Source organism: Apodemus sylvaticus, chromosome 12 (assembly GCF_947179515.1).
Source record: "Apodemus sylvaticus chromosome 12, mApoSyl1.1, whole genome shotgun sequence".
NCBI classification, from domain to species: Eukaryota; Metazoa; Chordata; class Mammalia; order Rodentia; family Muridae; genus Apodemus; species Apodemus sylvaticus.
In genome coordinates this window covers 78527930-78546768 of record NC_067483.1, presented here as the reverse complement: position 1 = coordinate 78546768, position 18839 = coordinate 78527930, and positions in this window count along the sequence as shown.

The window sequence follows — 18839 nt, the reverse complement described above, 5'->3', positions numbered from 1 at the left end:
CACTTCTTTCTCCTCTACAGACTCTCTTCCCAAGACGTCCTACATCAGATCCCAGCACTGCCTACACTAAAAGCAGAAATGTTGCTTTCAGTCTCTGGCCTCCAACAAATTACCTACCTGTTTCTCTTAGGCAGCACGCCACACGCAGGCCACAAAACTTGGTGTAGGACGCCTCTCCCCAGGCTTCCTCGCTCACCCTGCTTTCCTTGCGATCTCAGGAACGGCCAGGGAATTAGGGATTGTGGTCTTCAGTGCCTGGGAAACAAGGGTTGCCTCTTGTATGGGGCCTCCAGGTATTCTCAGTGCCATATGTAGGTAGGACACAGACTCTGGACCCAGGGCAAAGACCTGGGTGTGTGTGTTGGGGGGGGGGGTTTCCTAGCATGCCCGAGAAGTGTTGGTTGGTGGCAGATAGGGAGGGACTAGGACCTCATGACTCATTAAAAGCTGCTGCTTACCAGGCTCAGGGAGGCTTTCCTATGGGTAAGCTTTAGGTTAAATCTATAGTCCCCCTTTTGCACGGATCCTGGATAAACCAAGAGATGACAACCTTTTTCATATGCAGTCTGCAAATAGCAAAAGAATAGCTATAACAATTATACCAGGATCCCAAAGGATTTTCTTTCATTCTTTTTTTTTTTTTAATTTTTATTGATTTTTAAAAAATGTGTACACCTAGTACCTACAGAGATCAGAGGACAGTGTCTGATCGTCTGGGACTAGGCGATTGTGAGCTGGCACGTTGGGTACTAGGAATTGAAATTGAATCCTCTGCAGTGCTCTTAACCTCTGAGCCCCAGAAACCTGTTTAAAAAAAGACTTCAGTATTCTAATTAAGAACTTAGGCATGACGCTCAAAGAGATCCTACTTTTTTACATGGGGTGACTGAGAAAGGAGTAAAAGTGAACTCTAGGTGCTGGGGAGATGGCTCTGTCTGTAAATGGCTCACGATATAAGCAGTAAGAGCTGAGTTTAATTTCTAGAATCTACTTTTTTTTTTTAAAGGCACAGTGGGACAACTCTCAATCCCAATGCCAAAGAGGCAGAGACAGGTGGATTCCCAGTTTGCTGGTTAGCAACCCTAGCCTTCTTGGTGAAATCCAGTCCAGTGGGAGAAAACTGTCTCAAAAACCAAGGTGGAGGGCCGGAGAGATAGCTCAGTGGTTAAGAGCACCGACTGTTCTTCCTAGGGTCTTGAGTTCAAGTCCCAGCAACCACATGGTGACTCATAACCAACCTTAACAAGATCTGACACCCTCTTCTGCAGTGTCTGAAGACAGCTACAGTGTACTTACATATAAGAAAGAAAGAAAGAAAGAAAGAAAGAAAGAAAGAAAGAAAGAAAGAAAGAAAGAAAGAAAGAAAGAAAGAAAAGAATCGTTTAATAAGAAAAAAGCCCAAAGCCAGGCGGTGGTGGCGCATGCCTCTAATCCCAGCACTCTGGGAGGAAGAGGCAGGTGGATTTCTGAGTTCGAGGCCAGCCTGGTCTACAGAGTGAGTTCCAGGACAGCCAGGGCTACACAGAGAAACCCTGTCTTGAAAAAAACCAAATTAAAAAAAAAGAAAAGAAAAGAAAAGAAAAAACCCCAAAACCCCAAAAACCAAGGCGGAGCCGGTGTAAAGCTTCAGTAGGTAAAGGCACTTGCTGCCAAGCATGGTGACCTGTTTGATCCCTGGACTTCACATGGTGGAAGGAGAGAATTGGCCCTTGCAAGCTGTTCTCTAACCTTTATACACACTTAGTAGCTTAATGGCATCTTTCCTCCCAAAAAAGAATGTAAAGACAACGAAAACCCTCCAGGCCCCAGCCCTGGCACCTGGGGCCAAGTCTCAGCTTCTCTCCCTAATCTCTTCAACTTGGAGCTCTCACGCTGTCTACATCAGGGCTGGTGGCCTCTTGTTAATCATAGCTTATTATTTAGGCCCAACTGACTGGAAACTACAGGTTTTTAATAAAAATATCAAAGGAACAGTCCCGATATATACCTTTAATTTTTTCAAACTTTATTTTTATGATGGTTCTTAAGCGCTTTAATCTCCCTTATAGCCCACCATCCAGAGGTAGTGGAAAAGAAAGGATACGGGGTGGGTGTGGGGGTGCGGTGGACCTGTTTAGAAAAGGTTCTTTGGAGCAACTCTGGTCTGTGTTGTCTGGAAATCAGCAGTGCAGTTCACAGGTTAGTAACTACAGCTGGATCCTCTCACAAACACTTCATGGATACACCAGCAGTCCAGTTTGGTAGAGTCGGGTTAGCGACAGCAGGGACACAACCTAGCAGAGACAGCCAGGCCTCAGCCTTAGAGGGACCAACAGGAACACCGCTCCGGAGAAGTTCTCGGCTGGGCCTCTCCAGGGAAGCAAAGATCAGCGAAGATGCAGACCCACGAGCGTTGCACAGCTGGCTGCACCATCGAGCTAAGCTTTGTCTCCATCTCTCGGTTGAGTCCTAGTTATACCCTCCAAAGTCTGCCGCGTGCCTTGTCTCAGCACGTGTATCCAATCAGCTCCAGTCCACAGAGTCTAGACAAATGCAGCTCAACTATGCAATGTAAGGCAGACCAATACATGTATGTCGTTAGCAAGGAATCCTTCATCACGCGTTCTTTCATGTGTTTGCTTTAGCAGTATATCCTCTCTCCTGTGTCTGCTTCAGTGAAACATTCCTTCACAAATCTGCCTTAATCTTTCACACCTGTGTCTACTTCAGGAAAACACTTCTTCACGTGTTTGCCCCAGCAAAACACCATCCAGTACAACTGACTCTCTAAAGAACCCTGAAGTTTCCACTTCACTGATCGTCCTTGGTTCCCTCTGTAATTCCACAAGGCCTCCATCACCTGCACTGCTCTTACCATCTAACCTCCCGCAACAGCAGGTCAGTAAGCGCAGAGCACTCACTAACTTTTCTAGCTCAAAGCCCCCACACCTTTCTTCTTTCGTCTCTCTAACGAGGCCAGGCCATTCACAGCAATACCCGACTTCTGGTACCAGTTCTGTCCTCGTTTGCTTTCTATTGTGATGAACACGACAACCAACAGCAACCTGGGGAGGAAAGGGTTTGTTTGCCTAATACATATCCTGATCACAGTTCCTCATTGAGGGAAGTCAGGAAGTACCTCAAACAGAAACCTGGATGCAGGAGCCAAAGCAGAGACCACAGAGAAAGTCTGATTACTGCCTGACTCTCTATTGCTTGCTTAGCCTGCCTTAAAAATATTAATTTTATGCATACATGTGTGCCTGAGTGTGCATAGACGCACCATATGTATGCATGAGTCTATGAATTTCAGAAGATAGTGTTGGATCCTCTGGAACTGGCATTGCATGCAGTCGTGAGCTATCATGTACATGCTGGGAATGATCCTCTTCAAGAATTCAGGAGACTCTAAACCACTGAGACATTTTCCCAATGCCTTGGCTTGCTTGCTTATGCAACCTGTGACCACCTGCCCAGGGGTAGCATCACCCACAGGGGGCTGGTTCTTCACACAGCAATCATTAGTCAAGAAAATGTCCTTGCAGACTTGCCTACAAGCCAACCCTTCTTTTAATTTTTTTTTTTACCTCTTTTATTTATTTATTTATTTATTTTTGGTTGTTCGAGACAGGGTTTCTCTGTGTAGTCCTGGCTATCCTGGAACTCAGTCTGTAGACCAGGCTGGCCTTGAACTCAGAAACCCGGCTGCCTCTGCCTCCCAAATGCTGGGATTACAGACATGTGCCACCATGCCCGGCTCTTCTTTTAATTTTTAAAAAAAGATTTTTTAATTTATTTTAAGTATATGGGTCTGCCTATCTTCATGCATACCAGAAGAGGGAATTAGATCCCATTATAGCATGATGTAGTTGTTGGGAATTGAACTCAGGACCTCTGGAAGAGCAGGCAGTGATCTTAACTGCTGAGCCACCTCTCCAGTCCTGCTATAAGCCAGTGTTTTTCTTTCTGGATGACTGTAGCTTGTGTCAAGTTGACATAAAAAACTAACTGGCACATGTATCAAGTATGGTGGTACATGCTTGTCATCCTGTCACTGAGGCAGGGAACTGAGTCCCAGGATAGCCTGGGCTATACAGCCACATCCCATCTGAAAAAAACAAAAAACAAACAAACCAAAAAAAACCAAAAAAAAAAAAAAAAAAACCCCAAAAATAAAACAAAAACTGGTGTATAGCATGCCTGTAATTGAAGAGGTAAAGGGCAAAGTAAGAGCTGGGTGATCAAGAGTTCAAATTGACCCTCAGTCACGTAGTCAGTCTGGGACATGACACCCTGTCTCGAACAAACCAACATACAAAAATATGTACCAAATATGTGTAGAGCCAAGATCAAGGATTCCTAGGGCTGGTATGATGATGCCTATTTATATTCTTAGTATTTGGGAGGTAGAAGCAAGAGCTGTCATGAGTTCAAAGCCAGCCTGGGTTATGTAGTGAGACACTTGTAGGCTTAGATTTTTTTTTTCAAAACCTACTTTATTTAGGGTTCTTAAACACTTCAACCTCCCTTCTAGGCCACTCACCAGAGGTAGGGAAGAAAAAAGGTTAATAGTAAAAAAGGGTTGTGGACCCATTCAGAAATAGTTCCTTGGGATGATTCCACCCTTCATTGTCAGGATACCAGCAATGCCGTTCAATAGCAGACGCCAACCACGAATCAGTGGTTCAGTCCAGCAGATAGAGCAAAGCTCTTCCAAATCGGCATGAGTCAGCACAAGTGGCCAGAATCAGCTGGAATACCACGAGGAGTTCTTTGGCTCATTTCTCTCCACAAAGTGGAGATCAGTGAAGACCAGTGAAGAAGTGAAGTGTTGCACAGCGCCGCAATGTGAGAGCCTCCCCTTGCGGTCTGTGGGGCTCCACTTAGACTCTTTCTAAACATCACATGCCCTCTCGAAGGACAGCTTCCAGAAGAACATCATGTGACACAACTGAGTTGCTAAAGAAACCAGAAATTTCCTCTTCATGCTATCTCAAAACAAAATTAAAAGAGGAACTTCTAATAAATAATCAGAAATAGGTATACTCATATCTATTTCATATGCCTAATAACTCCATCACTGAAGAATATCTTTGAATGTATGTTTAGTCTCCCAACAGCTACATCCACAAAAAATAATTTCCAAAGTATTTGGATGTTCTGTGGATAGAAAATATGTTAGATAAATCTATGTTGCGTAAATTTGATCCCTCACCAACTGGTCTTCCTAGGTAGAAAGGAGCTCTTTTTACAGCAGGTCTCTCTGGGTATTTGCTAATTCTGCATTAAGTAATCTTTCTACCTAGGAACAAACATTTCTTTTGATTTCTTTGTATTTTTTAAAAAAAAATTATTTATTTTTATTTTATTTATTTTATTTTTTAATCTTTCTTTTTAAAAGAATTTTATGCATGTGCATGTGTTTGTGTGAATGTATGTTTGCTGCGAATTTGTGCTTGCTGAGGTCAGAAGAGGGTGCCAGGAACCAGACGGGTCCTCCTGGAAGAATAGGAAGTTCTCTTAGCCAGGGAGCTAGCTCTCCACACCCCCTTTCTTCCTCCTTCTCCTCTTCATCATCCTCTTCCTTAAATTATTTGTATTTTATGTTTATGATAATGTTTGCTTGCATATTTCTTTGTTCACCGTGTGTGTGTATGTGTGTTGCCTATAGAAGCCATAAAAGTGTATTGGATCCCCTAGAACTGGAGTTACAGTTATGCAGTAACTGGAGTCTGGAGTCTGAGTTACGCAGACGCCTCAGGTGTCATACTAAGTAGTTTTAATCCATTGGGAATCTTTTTATTTATTTATTCTTTTGCAATATAGGTCTTGGATCTTGTTATGTAGCTCTAGCAGGAATTCTTGAAGTTTTGCTCCTTTAGCCTCCCCAGTGCTGGGATCACAGGAGTATAGGACCACACCAGTTTTATCAGGTAAACTGGAGTCTAAAGAGAGGGCGCTGGATTCCAGCTACTTGCTGCCAAGTCTGATGACCAGAGTTCAATCCCAGGGACCCACATGACAAAAGGAGAGAAGCAACTTCTGCTGGTTGTCGACAACCAGCGTACGCACAGATAGGCCAATGTAAGAGAACCTAAAGATGGGCTGGAAAATGACGCGGCTGGGTCTGCACCCCGAGTTGGTAGCTGGTTGGAAGGCGAAGATGAAGATGGGGGGCTGGGAGCAGAAAGCCATTAGCGAGCTATTGCTGTAATGCAGGTGACGGAGTAAGCGTGCTCTAGAATGGTAGCACTGGGACATTTAGGAAGAGGGCATGTTGAGAACTACACAGGAAGTGAGGTCACTGGGTGGAAGAGATTGGAGGATGGTGGTACTAAGGGAAAGAGAGGATGGTGGTACCGAGGGAAAGAGAGGCTATTGGAGAAGGACTAATGTCCTCCACTTGGTTCCCGATCCTCTTCCACAGTGACTATATTTCAGCAATGTACTATCAAGTGCCTGTTCTGTGATTAGACACGGAGGAGGAGGAGGAACAAAAGAGAGAGAGAGGTCTTATTACAAAGGAATTTAATTATGGCACTGTTCTAGCTTCTCTATGTTGCTGTGGTAAAATACCCTGGCAGAAAGCAGCGGAAGGGAGGAAAGGATTTATTGAACTCACAATTCCAGGTTCCAAGTCATTTCGGAGAAGGCAAGGCAGGAACTCAAGCAACCAACTGGTCACAGAACATCCACCCTGGCTTCCCTTAATGACAGGGTGTAAAGTGTAACCTGAAGTAAATCATTTCTTTCCCTCCTCAGGCTGCCTTTTTAATTTTTTAAACCACAGAAATAGAAACCCTAAGAGCCAGGCATTTACTACCACTCAGGAGTCCCAGCACTCAGGAAGCAGAGGCAGGTGGATCTCTGAGTTCAAGGCCAGCTTGTTCTACATAGTAAGTTTCAAGACAGCCAGGGCAGAGACACTCTGTCAATAAAATAAAATAAAATAAAATAAAATAAAATAAAATAAAATAAAATAAAATAAAATAAAATAAAACAAAACAAAACAAAATAAAATAAAATAAAATATAAAAAATATGAAAGAATCCCTAACCAAGAACTTAAGTTCCAGTTCCGACCCTAACTCTTACTAGCTGAATTACTGGTTTTGCCCTTTTCTTGATTGTTTGACACAGTTGGGACCCAGTTCAATGGGCCCTGGAAATCAGATGTTGTCCTCCTGAACTCACTACAGAACTTATCTAGGTTGGTACAGGCGGTGGTTTGAACAGGAATGGCCTCCGTAGACGCATATATTTAAGTGTGTGGTCACTAGGGAGCGGCACTACCTGAGAGGGATCAGGAGGTGTGGCCCTGTTGAAGGAAGTGTGCCACTGAGGGTGGACTCTGGGGTTTCACACCCTGAGGCCTCACGGCTCTCTCTCTTCCTGCTGCCTGCAGATCTGACGTAGAACTCTCAGCTCCTTCTCCAGCACCAGGTCTGCCACCATGGTTCCCACCATGCTGATAATGAAGCCTCTGAAACTGTAAGCCAGCCCCAGGTAAATGCTTTTCTTTATCAGAATTGTCGTGGTCATGGTATAGTGGGACTTTTATAACCTACCAGCGATATAAATGATGAGAGTCTCTTTTAAATATTTTAATGCTTAGACCTTTAAGTTAGGGCAGTCTCTCAGTCAGCTATTGAAATTTAACATGACTAACTAGCCTACGACCTGCCACGTGGCTACCTCGGAACCTCTCTGCTCCACTGCGCTCTGTCTTATCCCTTAGAGTCTGAGGGTGAATTTCTTGCTTCTAATGTCTTCTCCCAGAGACCCAACTTCTCAGTCCAAGCCCTCCACTTCCTGCCTATGTGTTGTCCATCAGTTCTTTATTAAAGCCTACCAGCAAGGAAGGAAGGACGAACCTTTACAAAATCTGAGGCCGGTGACGGGCCATAGGAATAATTATACCAAGATCCAGCTAGTACTTAGCTCTCTGTGGGTATAGTACTCAACAGTTGACAATACAGAGACACCTTCACACAATGTATCCCAATAGTCACAGTGTCTCTTCACAGCAATAGAGCAGTGACTGAGACAGCGCTGGCTGCTTATTGGTAGGTCAGATGGAGGTGACACATTTGGGCCTGGAGCTGTTCATTCACGGGGTTCTAGGACTTATACTGAGCCTTGTGATTAGAGAAGCTTACCTTGTGCTTCTTCTGTGGCTGCTGTTGCTGTTGTTTGAGACATGTACCCCCAACTTGTCTGGAATTTGTTATGTGCCTGGGACTGGCATTGAACTTCCAATCCCCCTCCCTCTGCCGCCTGGGTGCTGAGATTACAGACAGGTAGCACCACACCTAGTATATCTTACACTTCTTTGAGACATTGCTGCCTGGAAAACAGACCTCTCTGAGCTTACTCTACTATGTAGAGAACAGCTCCCCAGCCTTAGGGTCTCTTTTGTGAAACAGATCAAGAGTGGAATCTTCTGCAATGATCCCTGGCATCCATAGAGAACAGGCTTTCAAGTAATTGATATATCACCGTCTCCCAACACCTCAGGCCAGGATCGGAAAACACCTTCCTATCTGAGACCTGAGCAATAAGCTTTCTGAATTCATCTTCCTTTTTACATGGGGTCGGGGAACCATCAGACCTTCTTCATTGTGACGAATGAGGTAATAGGTATAAGATTCTTTACACAGTGCTTAGAACATGGGTGGGCTACATGTGTTCAGGCCCTTACTGTGTCTTCTGTCATTCCTACCCTCTTCCAGATGCTGCGCTGGAAGATGGAGTCACCTGGCCTCTTTTCTCTCCCTAAAATTAACTAGAAGCCATGATTTGTCACTGCTCTCCCATGACCTCTGAGTGCCCACTGCCTGTGAGCTGATCTCAGGCCGGCATCATTTTTCACCCATCCCGGCGGTAGCCTGCTGAATTATTCTCCGTGTTCTCAGCCTTGTCTCCTAACCCATCCTCCGTGGTTGCTATTTCTAAAATGCTAATTTGATCATGTCTCTCCCCTGCTTAAAATTCTTCATTTGCTTTCCATCACCTTCAGGGGAAAAAAAAAATCCAATCTCGTTAGCGTGTTACACAAAGTCCTTTGTGACCTGGTCCTTATTTATCACGCTGGCCTCTTCTCCTCTGTCCCCGCCTCTCTGCCCTGACCCAGTACATCACACTTGGCTCTGGAAGCTCAAACACTTAGAGTGCCCTGAACAGGTTGTGCTTGCGTACCTCTGACACTCACCCTTGTTGTTCCGTTCAGTCGTTCAGTCGCTGTCACCTCACTTACCCCCCCACCCCCCACTTTCTGTCTCTCCTCCATTGGTCCTGACCCTGCAGTCTTGAGTATAGCAGATCACCTCTAGGAGCCTGGAAGTTATATCTGCACACAAATTTGTCAAAGCCCAAATGGAAGAACTGTATGCTTCTGACTATCAATGACGTAAAGCTACTGGCTTAAAGAACTGCTTTTTTTTTTATAATGGAATTTTTTTTCTTAAAAATAAACATTTTCTTTAAATTTTTTTTAAAAATTATTGTGCTCTCTCTCTCTCTCTCTCTCTCTCTCTCTCTCTCTCTCTCTCTCTCTGTGTGTGTGTGTGTGTGTGTGTGTGTGTGTAAGCCTGTGTGAGAACTCATGTAAGAGTTCATGTAAGATCAGAAAGGCATCAGATCCCCGGGAGCTGTAGTTGCAGGCAGTTGGGGACTGCCTGACGTGGGTACTGGTTATCAAACTCTGGTTCTCTGCAAGGACAGTATGTGCTCTAAACCCCTAAGCCATCTCTCCAGCACAAGGATTGCCTTTTCTTGTTGCCTTTCGTTTTCACTTTAAAATTCTATTTTATGCACATGGGTGTCTTTCCTGCATGGAGGTCTGTACACCACTGGCATGTCTGATACCTACGGGGGTCAGAAGAGGGCACTGTATCCTGTAGAACTACAGCCACAGATGGCCGTGAACCGCCAGGTTGGTGCTGGGAATCAAACCCCTGTCTTTTGGAAGAGCAGTTAAGTGCTCTTAACGACTGAGCCATTTCTCTAGCCCCCTTTCCTTTCCCTTTAGAGATTTCTCACTCTACAGCTGAATACTGTACTTACAGGCACTCATGAACCACCAAGCCAGACTGCAGTTGGCATCTTTTATTGATTGTTCCAAAGAGCCTTGTTGTTGGTTGGTTTATTCGCTTGCTTGTTTGGCTGGTTTTGTTTTTTGAGCTGGTGTCTTGCTCTGTCATCCAGACTACAAAACAAGCAATCCCTGTGCTGGAGAGATGGCGTAGGGGTTAAGAACATATGCTATCCTTGCAGAGAACCAGAGATAGATTCCCAGCACCCACATCTGGCAGCTCCCAACTGCCTGTAACTGTAGCTCCCAGGGCTTGATCACAAACTCATAGCAATCTTTTTCACCTCAGCCTCCCAAATGCTAGGATTACAAACATAGACCCTGACACCTGGGTGGGGTACACAGAGTCTTGAGCACTCTAAGCACATATAATAAATGCTCGTGGGCTGAAAAACCGCCAGGGATATGAATTAAAGTGTCATGCCAAGGGCTGATGAGATGGCTTGGTAGTTAAGAGAAGTTCTTATCCTTATAGAGGTTCTAGGTTTGGTTCCCAACACCTACATGGTGGCTACATCCACTTGTAACTCCAATTGCAGAGGATCCAATGCCCCTCTCTGACATCAGGACTTCTTAGACAACACAAGATGGCACATATACATAAATGAAGAAAAAAAAACCACTGATATACATAAATAATAGAAAATAAAATATAGTCTCTTTCTAAATAGTCTTTCCATGTGCTATCAGGTGCAGTTGTTTGTGTCATTCGTTCATTCAGTGTTGGTGAATGCATTCATTCTTCAGTGAATGTTTAATGGGTATCTTGTCTGTGTGAGGCACTTGGCTGTATTGGAAGTCCCAAGGTGTCATCTGGAAGCATTCCTATTTTCCTTTTAGCGGCTGTCTTTCAGGCCTCATTATTCTTTGTTCTTCCGACTCTCCAGCCAGACGCCCATTAGTCTCTCGTGCTCATTCCAACTCGCTTCTGACTTCTGAACTGTTGCTACATCTGTTCCTACCTTCCGTGTTTGCCTTTGATATTGGCTGACCTCACCCTGTTATCCAACTTTCCAGTCTGGACCTGCTCTGTTCTGTTTGCCCTTCCAGGCTTTGGCACAAACAGGAAGGGCGGCTTTCATTTGAATCCTGTAACCTGATTTTAATCTTTTCTTTCAATCTTTCTTTCTTTCTTTCTTTCTTTCTTTCTTTCTTTCTTTCTTTTGTTTTTTGTTTTTTGTTTTTTTTTTTTTTGGTTTTTTGGATTTGGTTTTTTCAAGACAGGGTTTCTCTGTGTATCCCTGGCTGTCTTGGAGCTCACTCTGTAGACCAGGCTGGTCTCGAACTCAGAAATCCACCTGCCTCTGCCTCCCAGAGTGCTGGGATTACAGGCGTGTGCCAACATCACCCAGCAACCAATGATTTCTTATAGTCTCTTGAATTCAGTGAGCTTTCTCTTATGTTTTTCTTATCAATATCTTAACTGCTTTTGAGCCTCTGATACCGCATTCTCTTCTGTGACCCTTTTCTCCTCTAACCTCTATGCTATTGTCCTTTCTTCATGCACCCTGTCCCCCAGTGCTGGGGATCAAACTACCAGAGAAGCACCCTCCCTGTCACAGAGCCATACCTCCAGCCCTGCCTCTCCGTGTTCTAACAGTTCTGTTTTCTTCCTTCTTCAAAGATGCTTCTTTTCCCAAGACTCTGGGAGCAGCTATGCATATTTTCTATGCAGGTCCACTCTCAGCTCTGCTTCCCTTCATCTTTGATGTTCTTCCTTAATGAGTCATCTATTCCCAAGGTACCAGAAAGAAATAAAAAGATCTAAGTTTAACATAACAGTTTGCAAAGTACCTTTATATGCTTTATTTTATTTATTCGTATCTTAGCATGAGACCATCTCCAAAACTTGTAACTAGTTCCACAGAATCTTGCTGGTTTTTGCTTTTTGTTTTGTTTTGAGACAGAGTCTCCCTCCATATCTTCGTCAGGTTTGGAGCTTAGTATGTATACTAGGTTGGCCTTGAACTTGTAAAGATCTGCTTATCTCAGCTTCCAGAGGGCTGGACTAAAGGTTCATAGAGCTACACTTGGCTTCCAGCCTATTGCTATTTTTTTTTTTTTTTTTGAGACAGGGTTTCTCTGTGTAGCCCTGGCTGTCCTGGAACTCACTCTGTAGACCAGGCTGGCCTCGAACTCAGAAATCCACCTGACTCTGCCTCCCAGGGTGCTGGGCTTACAGGCGTGCGCCACAACCGCCTGGTTTAAGTATTGCTATTCTTAATAGTCATTTCTGGTGCTTTCTCAAGTTAAACTCTCCCACCTCCTGCCCCCCTGAGACAAGGTCTCACTTGTAGCCCAGTCTGATCTCAGACTCTTAGAGGTTTGCCCACCTATGCCTCCTAAACGCTGGGGTCTAAGGCCCCCAGCTGAATCCTTTTTTGTTACTTTTACTGGACTCCTCCCTTGCCCAGACTTCTACCACGGCACTGTAGCTGGTCTTTGTCTATTTTACGGGTCTTTTTCTTCTTTCTTCCATTCCTCTCCACCTTTTTTCTTCCACCCTTTGAACCCCCTAACACTAGGTAGGAGAGAAAAAAGGATAGAGGGGAGAAATCTGAAAAAAAGTCAATAAAGTCAGGAGTCAGAACAGGGTAAACCCCTTCCTGCTGATTAAGGAAGTCAAGTTCCTGGGGTCCAGTTTGATCTTCACTGTTAGGATATCTAATTTATTCTTGGTGTTTCTTCTTTGCACATGACTGTTTAACAAGCTGCCACCAACAAAGACTAGCAAGAGCCAACAACAGCCAACAGCAGCCAATAATAGCCAACAATAGCCAACACAGCCAAAAATCAGCCAACAACAACCAACCTACAACCTTGCCCTCTACCCTAGCATTTATATACCCCTGAGAAGTCCCTAGAGTTCCATTGTCACACAATCACAGAAACTATCTGCAGCTGGCAAAAACATGCCCCTGCTAGAGCGTGAGGCAAATCATAGCCCACCATGAAGCAGCCCCATGTCCCACCCCTGGTATTAAAACAGAAACATAGTCTTATAATATCTCAGTTATTTTTTAAAAAACCAACCCCCCCCCACATTCTCTTTTAAAAAAAGATTTATTTATTATATATGAATACACTGTAGCTGTCTTCAGACACTCCAGAAGAGGGAGTCAGATCTCATTACAGATGATTGTGAGCCACCATGTGGTTGTTGGGATTTGAACTCAGGACCTTCAGAAAGGCAGTCGATGCTCTTAACCGCTGAGCCATTTCTCCAGCCTGCCCCCCCCCCAAATTCTCATTACACTGCACTTATAACAATATGCCTTTGGGCTAGAGAGATGGCTCAGTGGTTAAGAGCAGTGACTACTCTTCCGAAGGTCCTGAGTTCAAATCCCAGAAACCACATGGTGGCTCACAACCATCTGTAATGAGATCTGATGCCCTCTTCTGGTGTGTCTGAAGACAGCTACAGTGTGCTCATATATAATAAATAAATTCTTAAAAAAAAAAACCCAATATTCCTTTCTGGTGCATGCTGGTGTGTTTCCTACTAGACTACAAGGTCTACATTGCATAGGGATTGCTGTTACTTGTTTTTTTGTTGTTTGTCTTTAAGACAGGGTTCCTCTGGGTAGCCCTGACTGTTCTGGAACTTATTCTGTAGACTGAGCTGGCCTGGAATTCAGAGATCTGCCTGTCTCTGACTCCCAAGTGTTGGGATTAAAGGTGTTTCCCACTACTACCAGGCAGAATTTTGGTTTTTGAGCAAAGGTGTCTAGCCTACATTGGCCTGAGACTTGTGATACTTGTATCTCCGCCTCTCCGTTGCTGGAAGCACAGGCCTGCCTCCATTCTTGGCCTGTTGTCTTGATGCTGTCCCTTTTCTCCCGGGAACTGTCACCTGGGCCTTTGCACTGTGGACGACTGCGATGCTCCACCATGGCCTTCTTGCTGTTAATGGTTTTCTTATAAAAGCAACCCTGCTTCCTCTGCAGATACAATCTAGACATCGTATTTTTTGCTTATTTTACTTAATAGTGTCCTGTGTATGATGGAAGGAATGTATGCCATGATACACGCGTGGGGGTCAGAGGGCAACACCGTGGGGTCGGTTCTCTCCTTTCTCCTTTGTATAGGCTTCAGGGAGTGAACTCAGGTCATTCAGCTACTGTGGCACGCACTTCTGGCTGCTGGACCATTTTCTCAGCCATAGCAGTGCTGTTTGTATGAGGACTAAGTTTAAAAACTTCCTCTGATAGTCAAGACCCTTCCATATATATTTACCCTTTTTTTATCTTCCTTAATTGTATTTTTCTTGTTATTACCCAGATTTCCCCCTTCATTTGTCTATATTCATTACTGCTTTTGAACCTCTTCCTTTAAGGCTCAACTTCAATATTACCTTCCCCAGGAAGCTTTGGACTCTTTTGATCCTGATGTCTTTCTTTTACATATTACTATTTATCATTATATGACTTACTATTACAGTATATTTAGACATATTTATATTATCATGATATTATAGTATCATATAGCTGGCCAGCAGCTGTGTCTAATGGGTTACCTGGAAAGGGATCTGGGGATGGATGGGAAGAACAGTGAGAAAGGAGTGAGACCAAGACAGCGGTGCTGATCAAGGCCTGAATTGTAATGGCTGACTTTGAAGTTAAAGGTAGGGGAAAAAACCTTTACCCCCAAGTGCCAGGGTCTGTTCAGGGAAACCTGGATCAGCTGCTCAGTGGGTAGCTGTCTCAGTGCAGGAAGCTGCAGATCTGAAGAAGAATAGGCTTCACCTAGGTCTGAAAGCTCCACCCTAGGAGAATGATTGTGGCAAACATAAAGGTCTGAATTTCCCGCTCAAGGGCTGGGGGGGGAAGGGAGGGCACATTATCATATGAACATAATATCATATATTATCATCTATGTCAGGGATTGGCAGTTGTGGTTTATGAGCCAAATATAGCTTACTGTGGATAAGAATGGTTTTACTGGAGCTGTAGAGACGGCGCAGGAGTTAAGAGCCTGGGCAGCTCTTTGGAGGAGCTTGGTCTCAGTACCCACATCAGGGTGGCTTACTTGTCATTCCAGTTCTGGGCAATTCCATGGCCTCTCTGGCCTCCATTACCACCTGCACTTACATGTACAGTGTCCCCTCCCCAGGAGTACACATGCACATAATTAAACGTAAAATAAATCAGGGGCTCAGCACTTAAGAGCACGGCTGCTCTTGCAGAGGACACAAGTTCTATTCCTAGTACTCACATGGTGACTCACAACTCTCTATAACCCCAGTCCCAGGGGATCCACTACCCTCTTCTGGCTCTTGTGGGCACCAGGCACACATGTGATACACAGATATATACTTAGGCACATACAACAAAATAAAAATAATTTAAAAAATAAAATAAAATAAATCAGTTAGAGGGTTAGCACGATGGTTGAGGATGCTTGCTACTCTGACAGAGGGACCTAAGTTCAGTTCCCACGGAGGCTCACAGCCACCTGTGACTCCAGCCCCAGGGATCTGACACCCTCTTCTGGCCTCCTTGGGCACCGGGCACACACACAGTATATGCAGGAAAATACTTACTTACATTAAGAAAATGATTTGTTGCCGGGCGGTGGTGGCACACGCCTAAAATCCTCGCACTTGGCAGGCAGAGGCAGGTGGATTTCTGAGTTCGAGGCCAGTCTGGTCTACAGAGTAAATTCCAGGACAGCCAGGGCTACACAGAGAAACCCTGTCTTGAAAAAAACCAAACCCAAAAACCAAACCAAACCAAACCAAAAAACCCAAAACAAAACAAAACAAAAAACCCAAACAAGTAAAGAAAATGATTTGTTGTTATTTTGTGTTTTTTCCTTTTTCTTTTCTTTCTTTTTCTTCTCTCTTTCTTTCTTTTGTTCTTTCTTTCTTTTGTCCTCTCTTCTTTCTTTCCTTCCTTCCTTCCTTCCTTCCTTCCTTCCTTCCTTCCTTCCTTCCTTCCTTCCTTCTTTCTTTCTTTCTTTCTTTCTTTCTTTCTTTCTTTCTTTCTTTCTTTCTTTCTTTCTTTCTTTCTTTCTTTGAAAGAAGTTCTCTCAATTATGTAGCTGTGGCTATCCTGGAACTCATTATGTATACCAGGCTGGCTTCAAACTCACAGAAAACCACCTGCCTCTGCTTTCCAAGTGTTGGCACTAAAGGTGTGTGCCACCACACCCAACAAAAATAAATCTTAAAAAAATAAAATAATAATAAAATCAGATCCTACAATTAGATAATTTTTCCCATCATGCAGTATTATTAGTTTCTTTGGGAATATAGCTTATTAAAAAATAGAATGGTTTTTTGCACTGTCTTAGGGTTTTACTGCTGTGAACAGACACCATGACAAAGGTAACTCTTATAAAAGACAATACTTAATTGAGGCTGGCTTACAGGTTCAAGGGTTCAGTCCATTTTCATCAAGATGGGAGCATTGCAGCGTCCACGCCGATATGGTGCAGGCAGAGCTGAGAGTTCTACATCTTCATCTGAAGGCTGCTAGTGGAAGACTCACTTTCAGGCAGCTAGGATGAGGGTATTGAAGCCCACACCCACAGTGACACACCTACTCCAACAAGGTCACACCTCCTAATAGTGCCACTCCCTGGGCTAAGCATATATGAACTACCACATTCCACTTCCTGGCCCCCATAGACTAGTTCAAACACATGAGTCTATGGGGGCCATACCTACCCACAGCATAATAAAAAATACATTTAGTCCAATTTCCAAAGCCCCCATAGCCTATAGCAGTCTCAACAATGTTAAAAGTCCAAAGTTGAAAGTCTTTTCTGAGATTTATGGGGCATTTACTGTAATGCCCCATACTCTGCATTTCCATGTCTGATGCCAAAGCACTCTTTAGATCTCCAACTTCTTTTTCATCTTTGTTGACTGCAACAAACTTCTTTCTCCTGGGTGGTTCCACTCCCTGTTAGCAGCTTTCCTCAGCAGATAGCCCACAGCTCTGGCATCTCGAACATCTTGGGGTCTCCTAGGCAACTTCGATGTTACAACTTCTTGTTTCAATGTCTGGGATCCACACATGATCTTCTGGGCTCTTCCAAAGAGCTTGTGTTACATCTGCAGCTTTGCCTTCTGTAGCACTCTGTGCTCAAGTTGTTCCACTCCACTGCCACTGCTGTTCTTGGTGGTCATCTGATGGTACTGGCATCTCCAATACACTGGGGTCTTCTGCTGCAACCAGGCTTCACCAATAGCCTCTCATAGGCTCTCTTCACGGTGCCAAGACTCAGCTTCTTTGCATGACCCCTTCAGTCCTGGGCCATGAACTGCAAACTGAGGCTACACCTCACCAATGGCCTTCCCTGGCCTCTCACAGTGCCAAACTTTAGCTGTTCTCCATGACCCCTTTATACCTTCAAAACCAGTACCATCTGGGTGATTCTAACACATTATCAAGTCCAGCTGCAGCACTAGGTACAATTTTGGCTATCTCTGAAACACGGCTTCTTTGTACTCTTAGAAAACACCTCCCAGAAATTTTCACCTCAGTAATGCTGGTCTCTTCTCAGTCACCACTAATTTGTTAGCTCCAGCTAGCCAGCATCAATTGTCCCAGCAGTCCTTTCTTTTTCTTACTCTAAAGCCAGAGCCACATGGCCGAAGCTGCCAGTTCTGCTCCTTGCAGGAGCTGGAGCACTGGCCCCCTTGTTCTATTACATTATCACCAGCTTTCTGTTCTGTTTTCCAACTCCTTCACCGCCTAAGCTTGGCTATCCTGACTCTTGCTCTATTGATTGACCCTTGAACTCAGAGATCTGCATGCCTGCCTCCTGGGATTAAAAGTGTGTACCACCATGCCTGGATCTAAACTTAGCTGGATAGGATCTTGCCCCAAAGTCCAACTCCCTTAATCTGCTATCTCCTAGAACCTAGGATTCAGCTCCATTCTCCTTCTTGGTGCCCCTTTAACACTTGAACCATATAGTTTGTATTTTTCCTTTCTCAGCTTTCTCCTTTTCATTAAAATGCCCTTCATAAAAGCGAACTTTAGTAACCACACAACGGAATTTATACCAGGCTATTTTGAGACTTCCTTTATCAAAGCAATTAATTTAAACCTCTTCACCTTAGCCTCAGGCATACTCTTCAGCCAATGGCAAAAAGCAGCCACATTCTTCACCAAAATATCGCAAAAACAGTTTCAATGCCATATGCTGAATTCTTCTTCACTGAAACCTTTAGGGCCAGGTCCGCACCAGTCAACCCACTTTCAGCATCAAAGTCTTCCATATTCCTACTAGGATGGCCCATGAAGCCCCACTTAAAGGAGTCCACCGCTTTCCAAATCCAAAGTCCCCAAATCCACATTCTTCCAAACAAAAGCTCGGTCAGGCCTATCACAGCAATACCGCAGTCTCTGGTACCAATTTCTTTCTTAGTTAGGGCTTTACTGCTGTGATCAGACACCGTGACCAAGACAACTCTTATAAGGACAACATTTAATTGGGATTGGTTTACAGGTTCAGAGGTCCCCTCCATTTTCATCAAGGCGGGAGCATGACAGCATCCAGGCAGGCATGGTGCAGGAGGAGCTGAGAGTTCTACATCTTGGTTTGAAGGCCGCTAGAGGACGACTCACTTCCAGGCAGCTAGGATGAGGATCTTAGCGCCCAGGCCCATGGTGACACACCTACTCCAAAAAGTCTATGCCTCCTAATAGCACTACTCCCCGGGCCAAACATATACAGACCATCACATACACTGAATTTGATTTACTGTATGTGTGAGTATATGCCATGTTCCCACGTTTGTACAGGTGCCTGTG